Consider the following 6985-nt stretch of genomic DNA (forward strand, 5'->3'; position numbering starts at 1 on the left):
ATGCCCTCTACACGCTGGAAGCACAATAGTATTTTTCCTTCTTCTCCCTCTATTTACTTAACTAATCAGTCACTAACACTTTATATGATACTGTAAAAAAAATCTGAATCACAAACCTAAAAGCTGATTCTCTTGTTTTGTTTTGTTTTGTTTTTTTGGCTGAAAAAGCTACGACATTAATCTAAGCAATGGCGCTTTTGCATCACATTTGTGTCCCATAGCTGCACACTGCACACATCAGTGATTTGTGGTGAAGCGCCAGAGTCTGGGAGGAATCCACCAGAAACCAAAAGACAAGAGGCATAGTCAGCACCTTCACACAGAAAACAAGGGGAACAACATGTGTTTATCACTGCACTACTGGGAGGACCAAGTTACGCCGCTGACTGGAGTTACAGTGCCAGGAAAATCACAGGGTCCGGGCATCAAACAGGAAATTTTCATTTTACACGCCTACTGTGGTCGAACAAAGACATTTTAGTAAATGATTCATTCAGACTTTCCATGAAGAGGGATGTTTCTGTAACGCACAAACACACACACTCAGTCTCATGTGGTGACACTAGCTTTGTGTGGTGTCCTAATCTTTGTGACCGTCTTGGCTTTGCTCATTGCTAATCAGCCAGCCACTCTTATCTGCCTGTTGCTTTGGCCAAAATAAACACAGGCCGCCTTTTTATTGCTTTGTTTTCACAGGTCATTAGGGGAAGGAGAGAAGACGCATTGATTAGTTTTCCAGACCGCTGGATTATTGTTGTGTTATGACTGTCATCATTAAGTTTCATTAAGGTTATGGCTGTTCATTGTTTCCAGAAAATGAAGACATTGCAGGAAAGGCGAGTCGGGTGGAGAGCAGACAGGACACCATACTACTGTAGAAGGTAAGTATTTATGTTAGATACCTGTTTGAGTGAGCAGCGAGTTGTCAGTCGACCACCCCGATATTCTGATAAGACTGATCTCTGTCCCCCTTTTTCCACATTTATAAGTACCACTCCTGTCCCGTCAGTCATATTTTCTAGGCTACTCTAAAACACTGAGCTGCTGTAGTACATTTCACATGTATTTGAAGTGAGTAAAGGGAAACTTAATGAAGCAGCATCAGTCTCAGGCCAGGTCCTCCAAGGCATCTTTGCTCTTGAGCTACACATATGCTCCCAAAGCAGGGAGAAACTCGACTCTGTCACCAGACTAATTAGTATGTGTTAGCTAGTTAGTGAGAGGGCGGCTCACTGTGATGTGTACTGAAGTGGAGTAAAACACTGGGGCAAGGACTGTACTAATGGCCCTCTTCCTCCCCACAGGGACCCTCCCTGCAGCTCTGCACGTGCTGTCATCAGTGCGGCCACGGGGCACCCGCAGCGCTGCCACTGCGCCGGGGGAAGGCGCCTGACTTGGCTGGCATCATTTTCACGCAGCACTGAGCAATGTAACAGCAGGTGACAATGACACTCCCTAACACACACACGCACACACAAGCAAACTGAGAGTGAGGTGCAGGCTGACAGACTCATCAGCCTATGAAATACCTCAGCCAGCTGGGGCTGCCGCACTAGCTGCCTGGCATCATTTACAGGAGAAGTTTGAGCATTAGGGAGCTCTTTGGTACTTGGTTTGCAGGTGTAGGTGGAGAGCGCTGACGGCAAGCGAGTGTATCTCTGTCAGTGTGAGTAAACAAACAGTGGCGACACAGTGTGACAGAGTAAACAGCGTACTACCCAGACACAAACACACATAGACACATGCAGACGCATCAGGGAGCCGAAGGAGAGCGGGAGAAAAGAGGGGCGGGTGACATCCATATTTATAAAGCCTTTCCAGCATTTGTCCCCAGGCCAAATGCTGTGACTACACTCAGCTAATGTCAGAACAGCACTTAACCAGGCATTTCCAGTTTGTCATGGGCAGGAGGGAGTATGTGGGATAAATACAAGACCAGGGCAAAAAAAAACACAGAGACAAACATGGTAGGAAATGAAGAGAAATGCACTGCTGTTGTGTGCTGTGGCAATTATGTTCTCAAACAACACCTATTTCTTTTTAAACTTTCTATTTTAAAGGTGCCTCGGAATACTGTAGGTGTATGAAGCCAATAGTACACTTTAAAATTAACCAATATGATGGTTTGTGCCACAAAAGAAAAACTTTCACTGCACTCTGGTCAGGAACTGTCAATGATTTTGTTATTAAAATAAACTACAGATTAAAGTATACTTTAATTTATGGAATAGGAAAGACTCTCCATTGTATCCTCTTGCTTTAGTATCTCCTTTTCCTTTTTTGCTGTAACAGCGACACATCTGATCCTATAATCATCTTCTTATTAGGTGTAACTTCAGCTCAACCTAGTGCTATCTGTATTTTTGGATTTCAGCATCATATTAAATTTGTGCAAACTGCAAACTCCAACCTGGCCTGAAAGTTGTAGTGTCATATACTGCTACTGTATTTATGATCAACACTAGCCTTTGAGAGGGCGCCAAATCTGGATTTGAGATGAACACAGTGAAGGCCTCTCTGAGCCAGGCACAGAGAAAAAACTGCATTGCCATTATAACATCAAAGAATGGAACCTTCATGACTTCATGAGCCCCTTATTTCATAATAATTACTGACACCAGTGAGAGTGTTGTCCTGTATTTTCCTGCTTAGTTTAAAAGATGTGACAGTGAAGTGCAGGCACTTTGAAGGCATTACTTGTCAGGAATGCAAAGAATGGCCTGCTTATCCTTTGGTCACCTGTCCCCAAGTTTATCAAGTGTCAGGCTGGACATTCACTTGACATCGCCCCCCACAAAGCATCCGGAGAGGCTGAGGGGCCCACAGGCCTCATCAACATGTCAGCTTTCACCATAGACACAAACAGCCCGATACCCCCAAAGAGAGCTGATTAAGTGGGTGAAGTAGCTCCTTTTAGCACAGTCTGTCATTATTTCAAGTGGCATGTAATTGTTTTGTGTAGCGAGAGCCATTATGCATCCACTGAGAGCGAGGACTAATTGCGGAGGCTTACATTTATTCATTTGTTTGCTGCCAGTTGTCCCAATATATTTTTGGGGAGGTGCAATAAATGTTTGTGTTTCTGTGTTTTTAAATGGTTTGAGAACTCGTGGCGATGTGGTAAAAGCCACAGTGTTCCTGTTTGTGTTCCCAACAGAAGCTGACAGTCAACATGAGGCAAAAGATTCACATGTTAACCACTGCCCCGGACACTTCACTGACCACATATGGTGGTAAATGCATCAACATACACTACGCGTGACTGAGTAGTGGATGTGTTAGGATTTAGCGTGAGAGTGTGTTGTTATTCACTGTGTTCACTAGGCACAGGGAGGTGAATTGTGACACACACACAAAAGAGAAAGTCAAGAAGAGAGATGAAATGGAGTCATTAAGTTTGTGTAGTATGTGCATGCGTGCAAGACTGAAGGAGAGCGTGCGTTGTTAATCTTGGTCAAAGGTTTTTTTTCTGACGGTGAGTAAAGATAATACGGCTAAAGCCCTTGGATTTAGCACACTGAGATAATGAAAGCAAGTGTAATTAGCAATTAGATTTGACCAAATTAAGGCAGAGGTAAAGACAGCATCAAGGCTACTAAACAGTATTATGGCCAGAGGTGTGCTTAGTCTTTTTTCCCCTTCAAGATATATTGAAATAAAAGGATTGTGAGCTGGCATAGATGGGCAAAAGATGAGGAAGGTTGCTTGCTCTTATCTTTGAATGGAGCAATAACTCAGTATCTGTGTTTTTTTTTTTTGTCTAATGACACCCTTTCTACTGCTCGTGAATCTTTTTTTAAATCACATCTATTCCACTATTTCTGCTTTATCCATAAATGACAAGTTTCCACTATTCACAAGGCTGTAAGCACTGGGTTTATTGACGACTGTGTTTCCCAGGCTTGACAATTGAGGTGAGAGAGCCACTTAAACCCCCTCGCACACATATTATTAGCATTACCATATCTGGGCCTAACTGCAGCTAAGGGGAATAATGTGTGTCAGGAGAGTGTAAAATTAGAACCAAAACCAACACTGCTGTTTAAATCCACTTCCTAAGTCCCATTTTCCTTACTCATAGCCAATGTCAAACACTAATAAGCCAGCTAATTCAATTAAGACTCCACTACTACCAGATTTCCAAAAAAACAGACTTTGTGAATAGATTCCCTCACAACTCTACAGAGAACTTTTCATCATGAAAAAGTGGCCTTTATCCATCAGCATCAGTGTACAACAGAAGGGAACATGCTTCTGAGCTTGTTAGCAAAATACCCTGATGTGAGGCGAGAGATGTGCGACTAAAGCTGGATCTCTTAAGTGCCTGTCACCCTGATCTAACCCGGGGAGAGCTCTTTGTAGGCTGTGTATCCTCTGTCTGTCTCTCTGCGCTCCGCAGTGGCTGGGGATGCCGTGTAGCTGCAGGTGACAGGGAGCCCTTTTTGTTGTCAAATCCTGATGGAGCTTCCACATGAAAAAACATTTCACTTGAGCTGCTGCTGCTCTCTTTCTCTTCCTTCCTCTCTGTCTCTCTCTGTAGATCTCAAAGGCTACAACTACAGTAGTGGTACAGAGACAGAAGCAATCAATTTCTTACTCTGTTCCCCCCTCACTTTTTTTGTCAGGCTTTCTTTCATACTTTTTCCTACTTCCCTCTGCCTCTTCTATTGTCTCTTTTTCTGACCATGCCTTTTCTTTTCTCTGCTCTTTTAACCCACCTCTTACCTCCCTCCGTCCCTCCCCCCTTTGGCTTATAGATCTGAGCTGGGTCTCAGGAGGAAAATACAAGTCAAGCCATTGTCATTTCAAACAGTGTGATAACCAGACACCAGGCTGCCCACTGACAGCTCAGGGGAGCTGGCCTTGGCTTTGACTGTTAGCTCCCTTCTCTCTTTCTTCCTCTCAGACTCACCTCCTCTGTTTTCCTCTCCTTCCTCCTCCACCCCCCTCTAGGAGACTCACTCGGTAGCTTGTTGTTGTTTGTTGCTTTCTGCTGCCGTGTCTTGCATCGGCTCCTCTCTGCTCTCCTCTCTGTGCCATGGAGGGCCGGGGGGAATCGTTGTCTTCGTGTGTGTAGCAAGGTCAGTGCTCTCCACATGACAGTTCTCTGCCTCTCGACAAGGCGGGAAATCAATACTTTCGGACTTGTGGCGCTGCCCTCGGTGTAACAACAACACTGCCCAGCGAAGAGCGCAGCTCAGGCACCTGACACGTCCCCAGCTGCCCCCCACCCCCTACCCCCAACAGGCTCTGTCAGGGAGCCCCTTCTACTCTTATTCTGACCCTTTCATATTGTACCAAGGCTTTCTGTTTCACTTTACTTCACCTTTCCTCTTTATGCTCCTTTATCTTCAGGGTTTCAGACCTGTGGCCTATCAGATTCCCTGTTTTTTTTTTATATTATCCAATGCATGTCTCAGTTATGTCTCAGGATGTTTCTTGTATGTGTTGCTACATGTGTCTTGGAGACAGGTGAGCGTGTCTGTGTGCGTAGAGTGTGAGATCTCTGCAGAGATCAGGCAGCTGATCGGACAAGACTATAGAGGAGCTGCTAAACGAGCGACATGCTACTAATTACAGAGCAGCAGAGGATACACACACACACACACAACGCAGAGCCATGGGTGACATTTTTAATACAGCACTAAAGCCTGACATGTCTCCATATGCTTTTTCACTGCCAAATAGACACTCAGACAAGAAAGGGAAAGTGCTAGCAGCACACCAATTGTTAAGCCTGCGTCTAATGACAGAGGAGAATGTGTGCAAGGCCAATTACTGCTCCCGTTCCTCAGCAGTCAAACAGAGTAAAACTGCCGCTCTCAGTCCCTGTGGAGAGGCTCCACAATCGACCAGATCCCCCAGGTCTCTCTAAGGGACACATGCGAGCATATGTTCGGTACACTTAGCGCGAACAACTGCATGTCCATCAACAAGGCCATCTCCCTTCATCCCCTGACTTGCTCCCTAAGTTCAGCTAGAGTAAGGAAAAAGCATCAAATAAAACAGCCACTTTAATGGATTAGGTATTGAGCTGTTCATTAAAAAATCAAATTCCCCGAAGTCAGCAGGGAATACATAGTACCAGAGTGTAACCCGGGGATGTATGCGACTTGTTTAGAGGAGTCATAAAACACAGGGATTTGATGACTGTACTGAACGTTCGCCAGAAATGTCTAATGTTCAGGAATTAAGTGGCTTGTATTTGAACAGTGTGTTTTCCTGCACTGGTGGCGAGGCCTCTTCTCTCACACCTCTTATAATCAGCCTGTTGTGCTCTTACTTTCTGGAGGCAAAAATTTAAACAAATTAAGTCTGTTTTATCAAAAACAAAAAGATATGTGATTAAAATGCCATTTGCAGATGAAATCAACAGGACAGGGTAACCTACTGCTTTACATGAAAAATGCCTGGTGAGAGTAAAATTATACACCTAACAGATAAAGCACCTCTTTCTATTGGCTGAGAGTCCAGGTAGTACTTAACACCTCTGCTGTACTGGACTTCAAAGGCAAGAAATACTCTCCTGCTTCCAAACCACAGTGTACTGCTCTCTGGTAAAGAAAATTAGAGCTTGATCACATTGAAATGTTCAGCAGTCTGTCTGTGAAAGACCAGTCAAACAAATGGCACTGATAAAGGGATATAGTTCTCTCTCCCGTGGTTTTATCTCTGGCAAGCCACCATCAGCCTTGCCCCAATTTGATGGAGATTTACTTGTTCTCTCCTCTTCCTCCTCCTCTGCTTGTCCCTGGATGACTGTGATCTAAGCAGCCACATCTCCCTACTGTTTTTTTTTCCACAGTGACAGCCTTTCTCATGAATTAAAAAAGGAACGTATTGATTTTACCCTTGCTTAAATTTGCAACTTAATCCCGCAGATATGTCCAGAATGTACTGCTCTGTCAATAGACGGCACCGCAGCTGACGAAAGGCAGCACCGATGCTCACTGGAGAGAAAGGGAAGAAAAGGATGACAAGAAAA

At 44.4% G+C, this 6985-nt stretch overlaps 1 protein-coding gene and 1 long non-coding RNA gene across 2 annotated transcripts in view; one reads left to right on the forward strand and one right to left on the reverse strand.

The window, feature by feature from the left end:
• LOC109955513 (uncharacterized) overlaps positions 1-1423 on the forward strand; it is a 142031-nt gene extending 140608 nt beyond the window's left edge. Inside the window, exons 4-5 of the long non-coding RNA XR_002274272.1 lie at positions 814-881; positions 1305-1423. This is a non-coding gene — a long non-coding RNA (uncharacterized LOC109955513). The remainder of the gene's footprint in view (positions 1-813; positions 882-1304) is intronic.
• The window catches only part of bnc2 (basonuclin zinc finger protein 2), a 166577-nt gene that overhangs the window by 62266 nt on the left and 97326 nt on the right, over positions 1-6985 (reverse strand). The gene's annotated exons all lie outside the window — the stretch shown is intronic.

This window comes from Monopterus albus, unplaced genomic scaffold (genome assembly GCF_001952655.1).
Source record: "Monopterus albus unplaced genomic scaffold, M_albus_1.0 scaffold15.1, whole genome shotgun sequence".
In the NCBI taxonomy this organism is placed as follows: domain Eukaryota; kingdom Metazoa; phylum Chordata; class Actinopteri; order Synbranchiformes; family Synbranchidae; genus Monopterus; species Monopterus albus.